Source organism: Erinaceus europaeus, chromosome 6, assembly GCF_950295315.1.
Source record: "Erinaceus europaeus chromosome 6, mEriEur2.1, whole genome shotgun sequence".
Lineage (NCBI taxonomy): Eukaryota > Metazoa > Chordata > Mammalia > Eulipotyphla > Erinaceidae > Erinaceus > Erinaceus europaeus.
Genome location: NC_080167.1, coordinates 33,555,266 through 33,568,906, shown reverse-complemented (window position 1 = coordinate 33,568,906; position 13,641 = coordinate 33,555,266).

Below are 13,641 nucleotides of genomic sequence, written 5' to 3'. Positions count from 1 at the left end.
CTGTTTTCCAGACTATGGGAGAAATGACTGACTGCACACAATGCGGGTTACAAGGAAATGGTCTAGCGAAATAAACAGGTACACCTGGCAACATCTCCCTCGGTTCATCCCCGGATTGGATTGTGTGTGAGGGTATCCTACATGTACTGGTTGTCTGTCAGGGTTACTCATGCGCAGGGTGTCTGCTACCTGCTACCTTGACAGACATCCCGCACCTGAGGGCTACCACACAGACATCCCGAAGCTGTACACCCCTGATAGACACCCTGTACCTGGAGGGGACACCCCATACCTAGGCACAACACCGACAGTCACCCTGTTTCTGGGTGCCCCTGAAAGACACCCTACACAAGTGGGTGTCCATGACAGAAACCTGAAACCTGTGGGTAAAAGACACTCCTCACCTGGGAGCACCTGACAGAAACCTCCTTATGGGTGCTAACATGACAGACACCATGCACGTGGAAGCAATTCTGATAGGTACCCCACTCCAGGACGTGACCCTGACAGACACCATACTCCTGCCACTGACAAACACCACGCACCTGCTGGATACCTTGATAGACACCACAAACCTGGACACTACTCTGACAGACACCCCGAATATGGGGGCTACCCTGAGAGACACCACTCAACTGAGGATGACCCTACAGACACCCAGCAGCTAGTAACCCATGACAGAATCCCCGAATGGGGGGGAAACACCTCACCTTTGCCGAACCCTGATAGAGAACCCACGCCTTGGGAGCCCTGATATATAATCTATGCCTCGGGTATACCCTGACAGTCACCCCGCGCCTGGGGGGATGCCCAGACAGACACCAGGCATGTGGCGGCTACCCTGACACCTAGTTCTTTAGCACACCGAACAGACAACCCTCGCCTGGGGGCTACCCTGACAGACACCCCGTACCTGAAAGCAACCCTGATAGATAAGATACCAGGCACCTAGGCTTCACCCTGACTGACACCTAGGGTGCCCCAAACAGACACTAAGGAACTTGGTAACCCTACAGGCACCCCAGACCTGAGGGAGACCCTACACACACCAACACCTGGGTGCCACTGACAGACACCCAGAACAGGGGGTGGGGTGACCCTGACAGACATCTTGCATCTGGGCGCAATCCTGAGAGACAACACGAGTCTTGAACCTGGTTCCGCATCTCAGAGGCTTGAAATCCCATCCCATCCCCTCAGGCTTGAACCTGAATCCCACAAACATGAGCGTTGAATTAATGCCCAGCCCCACGAGGATTAAACCCAGGTACTGCCCCCCCCCCCATGCTTGAACTCAGGTCCCATCCCCTTGAGGCTTGATCATGGGTCCTGCCCTCTCATCCCCTATGGAGAAACAGTGTCCCAGCACTCTTAGGCTTGAATTTGGGCCCTACCTTTGCCAGGATGGAACCTGAGAGGCTTGAACCAGAGTCCTTGCACTCTGTATTGTATATGCTTCACCAGGTACACCAACACCGGGCCCTCCTCAAGGGAGCTACTGTGCTCACCCCTAGTAACTTTGTTTCTGTGTAGTTCCTTTTGCCTTAATAACAGAAACATTATTTTGCTAAAATAATGCACTCAGCAACTTAGCCATTGTGCTTTCTTTCCAGCTCTATTCCATTAAAAATATATCTATATTTTTAAATTATATTTATTTATTGGCAGGCAGTAATTGACAGGGAATAGGGAGATAGAAGAGAGAGACCTCTGCAGCCCTGCTTCACGACTCGTGAAGATTTCCCCCTGCAGGTAGGGACCAGGGGCTCGAAAATGGGTCTTTGCATACTGTTACATGTGAGCCCAGTCAGGTGTGTCACCACATGGAGTCTTTATTCTTTAGTTTAGAGGGAAACAGAGGGAGTGAGAAAGGCATAGTAGACAGAAAGGAGTTGCAATACTGCACTCTTCCACCTCCCATTGAGTTTCCCCCGGCCACCCAGCTGCTCTTTAAGGCTCACCTCAACAGTCCTCTCCTGCATGAAGAGGAAGCCATTCCTATTCTTGCCAGTCCAGTCAGGTACCTGTCAGGCAGGGCAGCCACCTGAGACACTCCAAATGTCTGGAGGGCTCTAGGTGGATGCAGGCATTCTTCAAACCTTACTTCTTGACCTGTATGTTTGCTGGATATTTGAAGTGCTAGCTCACTAGCTAGGCCAACAGTCTAGAGAGGCCAACAGTCTAGAGAGGATGACTCCTTTTGGCCTCTGGCCTCAGGTGTTTCCACTTCAGTTTTACAGGTGGGGGTGTTAGGCACAGGCCTGAGTCTAGCTGGCTTCTGGCCCCAGGTTTTACTGCTAATGCCAATGGAGTGTAGTATATCCAGCAGTCCCTGGGTCCTGTGACTTGTCTCTATGTCCTGTTAGCAACTTTCGGGTCCCGTGAAGGGTCCCTGTTTCCCGCAGGTCTTGAACATGGGTCTCGTGAGGCTTGAATCTGGGTCCCGTCCCCGGGAATCTTGAACCTGGCTCCCGCACTGGAGAGGTTGGAACCCTGGTACTGCCCCAGCATGGCTGGAACCCGCCTCCTCGAGGCTTGTACCTGGGTCCTGCCCCCACTTGTCTTGAACTCTGGTCCTGACCCCTTTAGGTTTGATCAAGGGTCCCACCCCCACTAGCCTTGTACCCGGGTCCAGCCCCTGCTAGGCTTGAATCCAAGGCTTGAACCTGGGAGGCTGGAACTTGCACTCTGTAGTGTATGTGCTTCATCAGGTGCACCGAGACCGGGACCCCCCTCAAGAGAGCTACTTTGCTCACCCCTAGTAACTTTTTTCTATGTAGTTCTTTTTGCCTTAATAACACAAACATAATTTTGCTAAAATAATGCACTCAGCAACTTAGCCATTGTGCTAGCTCTCCAGCTCTATTCCTTTTAAAATATATCTATATTTTTAATTATATTTATTTATTGGCAGGCAGTAATTGACAGGGAATAGGGAGATAGAAGAGAGAGACCCCTGTAGCCCTGCTTCACAACTCGTGAAGCTTTCCCCCTGCAGGTTGGGACCAGGGGCTCGAAAGTAGGTCTTTGCACACTGTAACATGTGAGCCCAGTCAGGTGTGTCACCACCTGGCCCCTTAATTCTTTAGTGGGAAACCTGGAAGGAGTGAGAAAGGCATAGTAGACAGATAGACAGAACAGAGTTGCAACACTGCAGTGTTCTATCTCACGTTGAGTTTCCCCGGGCTACCCATCTGCTCTTTAAGGCTCACCTCAATTGTCCTCTCCTTCAGGAAGAGGAAGCCCTTCCTCTTCTTGCCAGTCCATGTCAGGTACCTCTCAGGCAGGGCAGCCACTTGAGACACCCCAAATGTCTGGAGGGCTCTTAGGTGGATGCAGGTATTCTTGAAACCTTACTTTTCGACCTGTATGGTTTCTGGGTATTTGAAGCACTAGCTCGCTAGTTAAGCCATCAATGAGAGGAGGACTCCTTTTGGTCTCTGGCCACAGGTGTTTCCACTTCTAATTCCACAGGTGGGGGTGTTAGGCACAGACCTTAGTCTAGCTGGCTTCTGGCCACAACTGGTACTGCTAATGCAAATAGAGTTTGGTAAAGCCAGTAGTCCCTGGGTTCCATGATTAGCCTCAGTGTATCATGAGAAGTTTCTGGGTCTGTGAGAGGCCCCCGATTCCCATGAGGCTGCATTCTGTTTCCTTGAGCCTTGAGCCTGGGTCCCCCCCCCACCCCCCGCAAAGCTTGAACTTCAGTCCCGCACAATCAAAGGCTTGATCAATGGTCCAGTCCCCACTAGCACTGAACCCAGGTCTTGCTCCCACTATGGTTGAATCCAGGTCCTGCACCATGGAGGCTTGAAATTGGGAGGCTTGAACCTAAGTCCTTGCACTCTGTAATGAATGTTCTTCACCAGGTGGAACAACACTGGCCCCTTCTCAAGTGAGCTACTTTGTACACCCCTAGGCACTTTTTTCTATGCAGTTCCCTTAGCCTTTAATAACACAAACATAATTTTGCTAAGTTAATATACTCAGTAACTCAGCCATTATGCTATCTCTCCAGCTCTATTCCTCTTTTTAAATGTATAAATATGTATATTTAAATTATATTTATTTATTGGATAGAAGCAGGCAGAAATTTAGAGGCAATGGGGAAATAGAGGAGATAGACACTTGCATCCATGCTTCAACACCTGTGAAGCTTTCCCCCTGAAGGTGGGAACCATGGGCTAGAAACTGGGTCCTTGCTCACTGTAATATGTGCGGCCAAGCTTGCGCACCACCATTTGGCCCCATTATACTTTAGTTTAGAGGGAAACAATGAGGGAGTGAGAAAAGGAGAGTAGACAGACAGACAGGAAGGAGATGCACCACTGCATCACTACACCTTCCATCAAGTTCCCCCAAGCCACCCAGTTGTGCTTTAAGGCTCAGCTCAGCTCTCATCTCATTGGAAGCCCTTCCTGATGGCCAGAGGTCAGGTTTGTCTCAGGTAGGGCAGCCACCTGAGACACCCCAAAAGATTGGAGGGCACTTGGTGGATGCAGACTTCCTTCAAACTTCTTTTCTTGACGTGTATGGTTACTGGATAATTGGAGTGCTAATCTTGCTACCTAGGCCAACTCTCTACCAATTAGAGGATGCCTCCTTATGGCCACTGGCCCCAGGTGTTTCTACTTCAAATTCCACTGATGGGTGTGTTAGGCCCAGGCCTTAGTCTAGCTGGCTTCTCACACAGCGTTTACTGCTAATGCCAATAGAGTGGGGTAAAGTCAGTGTACTCTGGGCCCCGTGACTTTCCTCCGGGTCCCATGATGAGTTCGTGGGTCCCTTGAGGGGTCCCCGCTTCTCGTGAGGCTTGAACTCATGTCTCTTGAAGCTTGAATCCATGTCCCACCCCCTCGAAGAAGCTTGAACCCGGTTCAAAACCCCTTGAGGCTTGAAGCCAGGCCCTGCCCTCATGAGGCTTGTACCTGGGTCACTCCCCTGTGATGTCTGAACCAGGACCTGCTCCTTCAATGCTTGAACAAAGGTCCTGCCTTAGGTAGGCTTGATCCAGGGATTACCCCCTTGAAGTTGAAACCCAAGCATTGCTCCCTCAATGTTTGACAAGGTTCTCCCTCCATCCTCGAGGCTTGAACCTGGGTCCTGAACCTGCTAGTCTTGTACCCGGGTTCTGCCTCCATGGGGCTTGTACCCGGGCACTGCCCATATGAGGATTGAACCCAGGTCCTGCCCCCAAGGCTTGAAGAAAGGCCCTATTCCCCTGTGGCTTGACACTGGCTCCTGCACCCACCAGGCTTGAACCAAAAAGCAGTGTGCCCTCCATGCTTGAACAAGGATCCAGACCCTGAAAGGCTTGAATCCAGGTAATGCCCCAATCTGGATGTGGATCCTGGGTCCCATACCCATGAAGCTTGAACCTGGGTTTTGTGAGGCGTTAACCTGTGTCCCACCCTAAGACGCTTGAACAGGGACTCAGCCCACTGGATGCTTGAACAAGGGTCCCGCCCCCTGCAAGGCTTGAACACAAGTCAAGCCCGAGGGAGTTTTGAAACTGGTTCAGCACCTGGGAGGCTTGAACTCCTGTCCCGTTCGCTCAGGCTTGAACCTGGGTCCTGCCCACGTGAGGCTTAAATTAATGCCCTGTCCCAGGAGGCTTAAACTGGGGTACTGATCTCTCAGATGCTTCAACTCAGGCCCCACGCCTTTGAGGCTTGAACATGGGTCCTGCCCCCCCATCACCCAGGCTTGAAAAACTGTCCCAGCCCTGCTAGGCTTGAATCTAGGATGGAACCCAGGAGGCTTGAACATGAGTCCTTGCACTCTGTAGTGTATATGCTTCACCAGGTACACCAACACTGGGCCCTCCTCAAGAGAGGTATTTTGCTCAACCCTAGTAATTTTTTCCTATGTAGTTCTTTTTACCTTTAATAACACAAACCTAATTTTGCTAAAGTAATGTACTCAGCAATTTAGCCATTCTGCTATCTCTCCAGCTCTATTCCTTTTTAAAAATTTATCTATATTTTAAAATTATATTTATTTATTGGCAGGCAGTAATTGACAGGGAATAGGGAGATAGAAGAGAGAGACCCCTGCAGCCCTGCTTCACCACTCGAGAAGTGGTTCTTTCACACTGTAACATGTGAGCCCAGTCAGGTGTGTCACCACCTGGCCCCTTTATTCTTTAGAGGCAAACTGGAGGGAGTGAGAAAGGCATAGCAAACAGACAGAAGAAAGGAGTTGCGACACTGCACTCTTCCACCTCCCGTAGAGTTTCCCCGGGCCTCCCAGCTGCTCTTTAAGGCTCACCTCAACTATGCTCTCCTGCAATAAGAGGAAGCCCTTCCTCTTCTTGCCAGTCCAGGTCAGGTACCTCTCAGGCAGGGCAGCCACCTGAGACACTCCAAATATCTGGAGGACTCTTAGGTGGATGCAGGCATTCTTCCAACCTTACTTCTTGACCTGTATGGTTGCTGGATATTTGAAGCGCTAGCTCACTTCTAGGCCAACTCTCTGCCAATGAGAGGATGACTCCTTTTGGCCTCTGGCCACAGGTGTTTCCACTTCAGTTTTACAGGTGGGGGTGTTAGGCACAGGCCTGAGTCTAGCTGGCTTCTGGCCACAGCTTATACTGCTAATGCAAATGGAGTATGGTAAAGCCATTTGTCCCTGGGTTCCATGATTAACCTCAGTGTCCCCTGAGCAGTTTCTGGTTCCCGTGAGGGGCCCCCGCTTCCCGGCAGACATCACCCTGGTAATCTTGAGGCTAGGACATGGGTGCTGCCTCCACAAGGCTTGAACATGGGTCCTGCACATTCAAGGCTTGATTAATGGTGCAGTCCTTGAGCCTTGACCCTGGGTCCTGCCCTCCGCAAGGCTTGAACTTGGGACCCACACACTCAAGATTTGGTCAATGGTCCAGTCCTCACTAGCACAGAACCCAGGTTCTGTCTCCACTATGGTTGAATCCTGGTCCTGCCCCAGGAGGCTTGAACACAGGAGGCTTGAACCTAAGTCCTTGAACTCTGTAATGGATGTGCTTTACAGGTGCCACAACACTAGGCCCCCCTCAAGCGCTGCTTTGCACATGCATAGGCACTTTTTTCTATGCAGCTCACTCAGTCTTTAATAACAGAAACATAATTTTGCTAAGTTAATATACTCATCAACTCAGCCATTATGCTATCTCTCCAGCTCTATTCCTCTTTTTAAATGTATAAATATGTATATTTAAATTATATTTATTTATTGGATAGAATTAGGCAGAAATTTAGAGGCAATGGGGAAATAGAGGAGACAGACGCCTGCAGCCATACTGCACTACATGTGAAGCTTTCCCCATGAAGGGGGGACCAGGGGCTAGAACCTGGGTCCCTGCTCACTGTAACTTGTGCGGCCAAGCAGGTGCACCACCACTTGACTCCATTATTCTTTAGTTTAGAGGGAAACATGGAGGGAGTGAGAAAGGGAGAGTAGACAGACAGGAAGGAGATGCACCACTGAATCACTACACCTTCCATCCAGTTCCCCCAGGTCACCCGGTTGCACTTTAAGGCTCAGCTCATCTCTCATCTCCTGCAGGAAGAGGAAGCCCTTCATGACTGCCTGTGATGGTCAGGTACCTCTCAGGTAGGGCAGCCACCTGAGACACCCCAAAAGATTAGAGGGCACTTAGGTGGATGCAGACTTCCTTCAAACTTCTTTTCTTGACCTGTATGTTTACTGGATAATTGGAGTGCTAAGCTTGCTACCTAGGCCACCTCTCTACCAATTAGAGGATGACTCCTTTGGCCACTGGCCACAGGTGTTTCTACTTCAAATTCCACTGATGAGTGTGTTAGGCCCTGGCCTTAGTCTAGCTGGCTTCTGGACACAGCGTTTACTGCTAATGCCAATAGAGTGGGGTAAAGTCAGTGTACTCTGGGCCCCGTGACTTGCCTCCGGGTTCCACGATTGGTTTGTGGGTCCCTTGATGGGTCCGGGGTCCCCACTTTCCACACGGGTTTAACCCATGTCCCTTGAAGCTTGAATCCCGGTCCAACCCCCTCGAAGAAGCTTGAACTTTGGTCACAACCCCTTGAGGCTTGAACCCAGAACCGCCCCCATGAGGCTTGAACCTGGGTCACCCCCCTGGGGTGTTTGAACCAGGTCCCGCTCCCTCAATGCTTGAAAAAGGTCCTGCCCCAGCTAGGCTTGAAATAGGGATTGCCCCCTAGAAGCTTAAACCTGAGCCTTGACCCCTCAAACCATGAACAAGGGTCTCGCCCCCTCGAGGCTTGAACCAGGGTCCTGACCCTGTTTCCCGAAGTGGCTTGTACCCAGTCACTGCCCATATGAGGCTTGAACCCGGGTCCCACCCCGCTGAGGCTTAAACCTGGCTCCTGCACCCACCAGGCTTAAACCCAAGCAATGAGACCTCGATGCTTGAACAAGGATCCAACCTCTGAAACGCTTGAACACAGGTACTGCCCCACAATCTGGATCCCGGGTTCATTCGCCATGAAGCTTGAACCCGGGTTTTGTGAAGCTTTAACCTGGGTCCCACCCCAGGAGGCTTGAACACAGACTAAGCCCACTCGATGCTTAAACAAGGGTGCTGCCCCTGCAAGGCAACCAGGTATGCAGTGTCTGTCATGTTTGCCCCCCCAGTTTTGGGTGTCTGTCTGGGATTTCCCCAGGCACAGGGAATCTTTCAGGGATGCCCAGGCAAGGGGCGTCTGTCAGGGTTGTGCCTAGTTTCTGGATGTCTGTCAGTGTTGTCCCCAGTTGTAGGGTATCTATCTGGGTAGTCTCCTGGTTCAGGGTGACTGTCATGTGTGCCCAGGTACGGGGTGTCTGTCAGGGTCACGCTGAGTTTCAGGCTATCTGTGGGGGTTAAAACTATGTGTGGGGTGCCTGTCAGTATAGCACTGAGGTGTGAGATGTGTGACAGGGTCGTGCCCAGGTGCAACGTGTTTGTCAAGGTATCTCCGAGGCACTCAGTGTAAGTCAGAGGCGCGCTCTGGTGTGGGATGTCTGTCAGTGGGAGTGCAGGAATGATGTCTCTGTCTGGGTCACTCCCAGGTGCTGGGTGTCAGTAGGGTGACCCTCAGGTGTGGGGTGTCTGTCAAGGAAGTGTCCAGATTTGGGGTGTCTTTCAAGGTAACCAGGAGGTGTGCGGTGTTTGTGAGGGGCAGGCATATGGTGTCTGTCAGGGTCACGTCCAGGTGTGGGGTATAGGTACCCCAAGGTTGCTTCCACGTGCGTGGTGTCTGTCAGGTTAGCACCCAGATGTGGAGTATCTGTCAGGCGCTCCCAGCTGTGGAGTGTCTTTTAGGGTCACCCACAGGTTTCAGTTTTCTGTCATGGAAACCCACTTGTGTAAGGTGTCTTTGAGGGGCACCCAGAAACAGGGTGTCTGTCGGTGTTGTGCCTAGGGGTGGGGTGTGTCTCAGTGTCCCCTCCAATTACAGGGTGTATATCAGGGGAGCACAGGTAGGAGATGTCTGTAAGGTAGCCCTCGGGTTCTGGATGTCTGTCAAGGTGGACCCAGGTTTGCGATGTCTGTCAGGGGTGCCTAGGTACGGGGTGTCTGTAAGGGTATCCCCAAGGCCAGGTTGCCTGTCAGGGGCACCCAGGCACGGGTTGTCTCTCAGGTTTGTGCCCAGTTCGGGGTGTATGTCTGGTTGGCCTATGGCACTGGGTGTCTTTCAGGGATGCCCAGGCATGGAGTGTCTGGCAGGGTTGTGCCTAGGTGCTGGGTGTCTGTCAGGGTCGTGCCCAGGTGCAGGGTATCTATCAGGATAGTCTCCAGGTTAAAGGTGACTGTCATGTGTGCCCAGCTACGGGGTGTCTGTCAGAGTCACGCTGAGTGTGGTCTGTTTTTGGGGGTTGAACCCAGGTGAGCGGGGTGCCTTGTCAGGGTAGCACACAGGTGTGGGCTGTCTGTCAGGGTAGCGCCCAGGTGCAGGGTGTCTGTCAAGGTATCCCTGAGGCACGTGGTGTAAGTCAGGGCTGCGCCCTGGTTTCGGAAGTCTATCAAGGGGAGTAGAAGAGAGATGTGTCTGTGTGGTTTACTCCCAGGTGCTGGGTGTCTATCAGAACTCTCAGTTGCAGGGTGTCTGTCATGTGCGCACAGGTGTGTTGTGTTTGTCAGGGTCATGTTGAGGTGAGAGTTGTCTGTGAGGTTCGAACACAGGTGCACGGTGTTTGTCAGGGCTCTGGGCACAGGTTGTTGCTCAGATTTGCACCTAGGTGAGGGGTGTCTGTCAGGGTATTGTCTAGATTTGGGGTGTCTGTCAAGGTATCCAGCAGGCACGTGGTATTTGTGAGGGGCAGGCGTATGTAGTCTGTAAGGGTCACGTCCAGGTGTGGGGTACCTAACAGGGTCGCTTCCACTTGCGGGGTATCTGACAGGTTATCAACCAGTAGTGGATATTCTGTCAGGCGCTCCCAGGTATGGAATGTCTCTTAGGGTCGCCCACAGGTTTCAGGTTTCTGTCATGGACACCCACTTGTGTATGGTGTCTTTGAGGGTCACCCAGGAGCAGGGTGTCTGTTGGTGTTGCGCCTAGGTGTAGGCTGTCTCTCAGTGTCCCCTCCAGGTACAAGGTGTCTGTCAGGGGTGCATAGGTGCGGGGTGTCTGTAGGGTAGCCCTCAGGTGCCGGATGTCTGTCAAGGTGCCCTCCAGGTTTGTAGTGTCTGTCAGGGGTGCCTAGGTGCGGGGTGTCTGTCAGGTTATCCCCGAGGCCAGGTTGCCTGTCAGGGGCGCTCAGGCATGGGTTGTCTCTCAGGTTTGTACCCAGTTGCGAATGTCTGTCATGGTCACTCCCCTCCCCAGTTCTGGGTGGCACCCAGGTGTTGATGTCTGTAGGGTCGCCCTCAGGTGTGGGTTGCCCATAAGGGTTGAACAAGTTGGGGGTGTCTGTCAGCGTTCAGCCCAGGTGCGTGGTATCTATGTATCAGGGTTGCTTTCAGACACAGGTTGTCTGTCAGGTTAGCCTGGAGGCAAGGGTTGTCTGTGTTAGGGCTGCTGAAGTGCTGTATGTCAGGTTAGCCCCCACAAGCTTGGTGTCTGTCTGGGCATCCCCCAGGCTCAGGGTGGTAATGAGTGGCACAGTTTTTCACTGTCCACACTGAGATTCTCCAAGCTCTGTAGTGACTTTTTTACAGACTGTGGGAGAAATGACTGACTGAGCACAATGCAGGTCACAATGAAAGTTTCTGGTGAAATAGACTGGTACACCTGGGAACGTCTCCCTGATTCACCCTCGGTTCACCGCCAGATTGGGGTTTGTGTTAGGGTATCCTCCATGTACTGGGTGTCTGTAAGGGTCACTCAGGTGCAGGGTGTCTATCAGGGTCACTCCCAGGAGTGGGGTGTCTGTCAGTGTTGCACCCTTTGTGGGGTGTTGTCAGGGTCACCCCCAGGCACTGACTGTCAGTGCAGTCAGGCACAGGGTATCTATCAGGGTAACCACTAGGGGCGGGCTTCTGACACTGGTGTGCAGGTGCGTGGTGTCCCTACAGTTAAACCCAGGTGCGGGGTGTCTGTCAGGGGCACCCAGGTGTGGGTTGTCTGTCAGGGTCTCATCCAGGTGCGGGGTATCTGTTAGGGTAGGTTCCAGGTGCAGGGTCTCTGTCATGGAAGACTCCAGGTGTGAGGTGTCTGTCAGGGGCTACCAGGTATGCAGTGTCTGTGAGGTTCGCTCCCCCACTTTGGGCTGTCTGTCTAGGTGTCCCCTGGCACTGGGTGTTTTTCAGGGATGCCCTGCATGGGGTGTCTGTCTGGGTTGTGCCTAGGTGCTGGGTGTCTGTAAGGGTCATCAGAGATGCAGGGTATGTGTCAGGGTAGTCTCCAGGTTAAGGGTGACTGTCCATGTGTGCCCAGGTACGGGGTGTCTGTCAGAGTCACGCTGAGTGTGGTCTGTTTTTGGGGGTTGAACCCAGGTGAGCGGGGTGCCTGTCAGGGTAGCACTTAGGTGTGGGCTGTCTGTCAAGGTCACGCCCAGGTGCATGGTGTCTGTCAAGGTATTCCCAAGTCACGTGGTGTAATCAGGGCTGCACCCTGGTTTCAGAAGTCTATCAGGGGGAGTAGAGGAGAGATGTGTCTATGTGGTTTACTCCCAGGTGCTGGGTGTCTGTCAGAACTCTCAGGTGCAGGGTGTCTGTCATGTGCGCACAGGTGCATTGTGACTGTCAGGATCATGTTGATGTGCGAGTTGTCTGTGTGGTTCGAACACAGGTTTGCGGTGTTTGTCAGGGGCTCTGGGTACAGGTTGTTGCTCAGATTTGCACCCAGGTGTGGGGTGTCTGTCAGGGTATTGTCTAGATTTGGGCTGTCTGTCAAGGTATCCAGCAGGCACGTGGTGTTTGTGAGGGGCAGGCGTATGTAGTCTGTGAGGGTCACGTCCAGGTGTGGGGTACCTATCAGGGTCACTTCTACTTGCGCAGTATCTGTCAGATTAGCAACCAGATGCAGATTTTCTGTCAGGCGCTCCCAGGTGTGGAGTGTCATTTAGGGTCACCCACAGGTTTCAGGTTTCTGTAATGGACACCCACTTGCGAATGGGCACCCAGGAACAGGGTGTCTGTTGGTGTTGCGCCTAGGTGTAGGGTGTCTCTCAGTGTCCCCTCCAGGTACAGGGTATCTAACAGGGGCGCACAGGTGCGGGGTGTCTGTAGGGTAGCCCTCAGCTGCCGGATGTCTGTCAAGGAGGCCCCCAGGTTTGTAGTGTCTCTCAGGGGTGCCTAGGTGCGTGGTGTCTGTCAGGGTATCCACTAGGCCAGGTTGCCTGTCAGGGGTGCCCAGGCATGGGTTGTCTCTCAGGTTTGCACCCAGTTGTGAATGTCTGTCAGGGTCACCCCCCTAGTTCTGGGTGACACCCAGGTGTTGATGTCTGTAGGGTCGCCCTCAGGTGTGGGTTGCCTGTGAGGGTTGAACAAGTTGGGGTTGTCTGTCAGCGTTGAGCCCAGGTGAGTGGTAACACATGGAGGTATCATGCTCCCCAAATTCAGTTTATACTACAAAGGAATAAGTAATAAAAATGGACAATTTTTTTTTTCTCTGAGCTTGAAAGCTCCATTTCCCCAGAGACCTACCCTACTAGGAAAAGAGAGAGGCAGGCTTGGAGTATGGAGCGACCATTCAATGCCCATGTTCAGCAGGGAAGCAATTACAGAAGCCAGACTTTCCACCTTCTGCATCCCACAATGACCCTGGGTCCATACTCCCAGAGGTATAAAGAATAGGAAAGCTATCAGGGGAGGGGATGGGATACAGAATACTGGTGGTGGGAATTGTGTGGAGTTGTCCCCTCTTATCCTATGGTTTTACTAATGTCTCCTTTTTAAAATAAATAAAAAATAGATAGACAAATTTAAAAAATAGATAATTAGATCAACAGAGCAGAATGGAAAACTCAGAAGTGAGCCCATACATATACAACCACATCATATATGAAAGAGGGGCCAAAATAATTTAATAGGTTAAAGAAGGATCTTCAACATGGTGATGGAAAAAATTGGACAGCCCTATGTAGAAAAGAGGAACTCGATCATTACCTAACACCATACACCAACGTCAAATCAAAATGGATTACAAATCTAGCTGTTAGGCCAGAAACTCTAAAATTTCTAGAAGAAAATATTGTTGAAACATTGCAGGACCTTCACATCAAAGATGCATTTGGAGACTCACC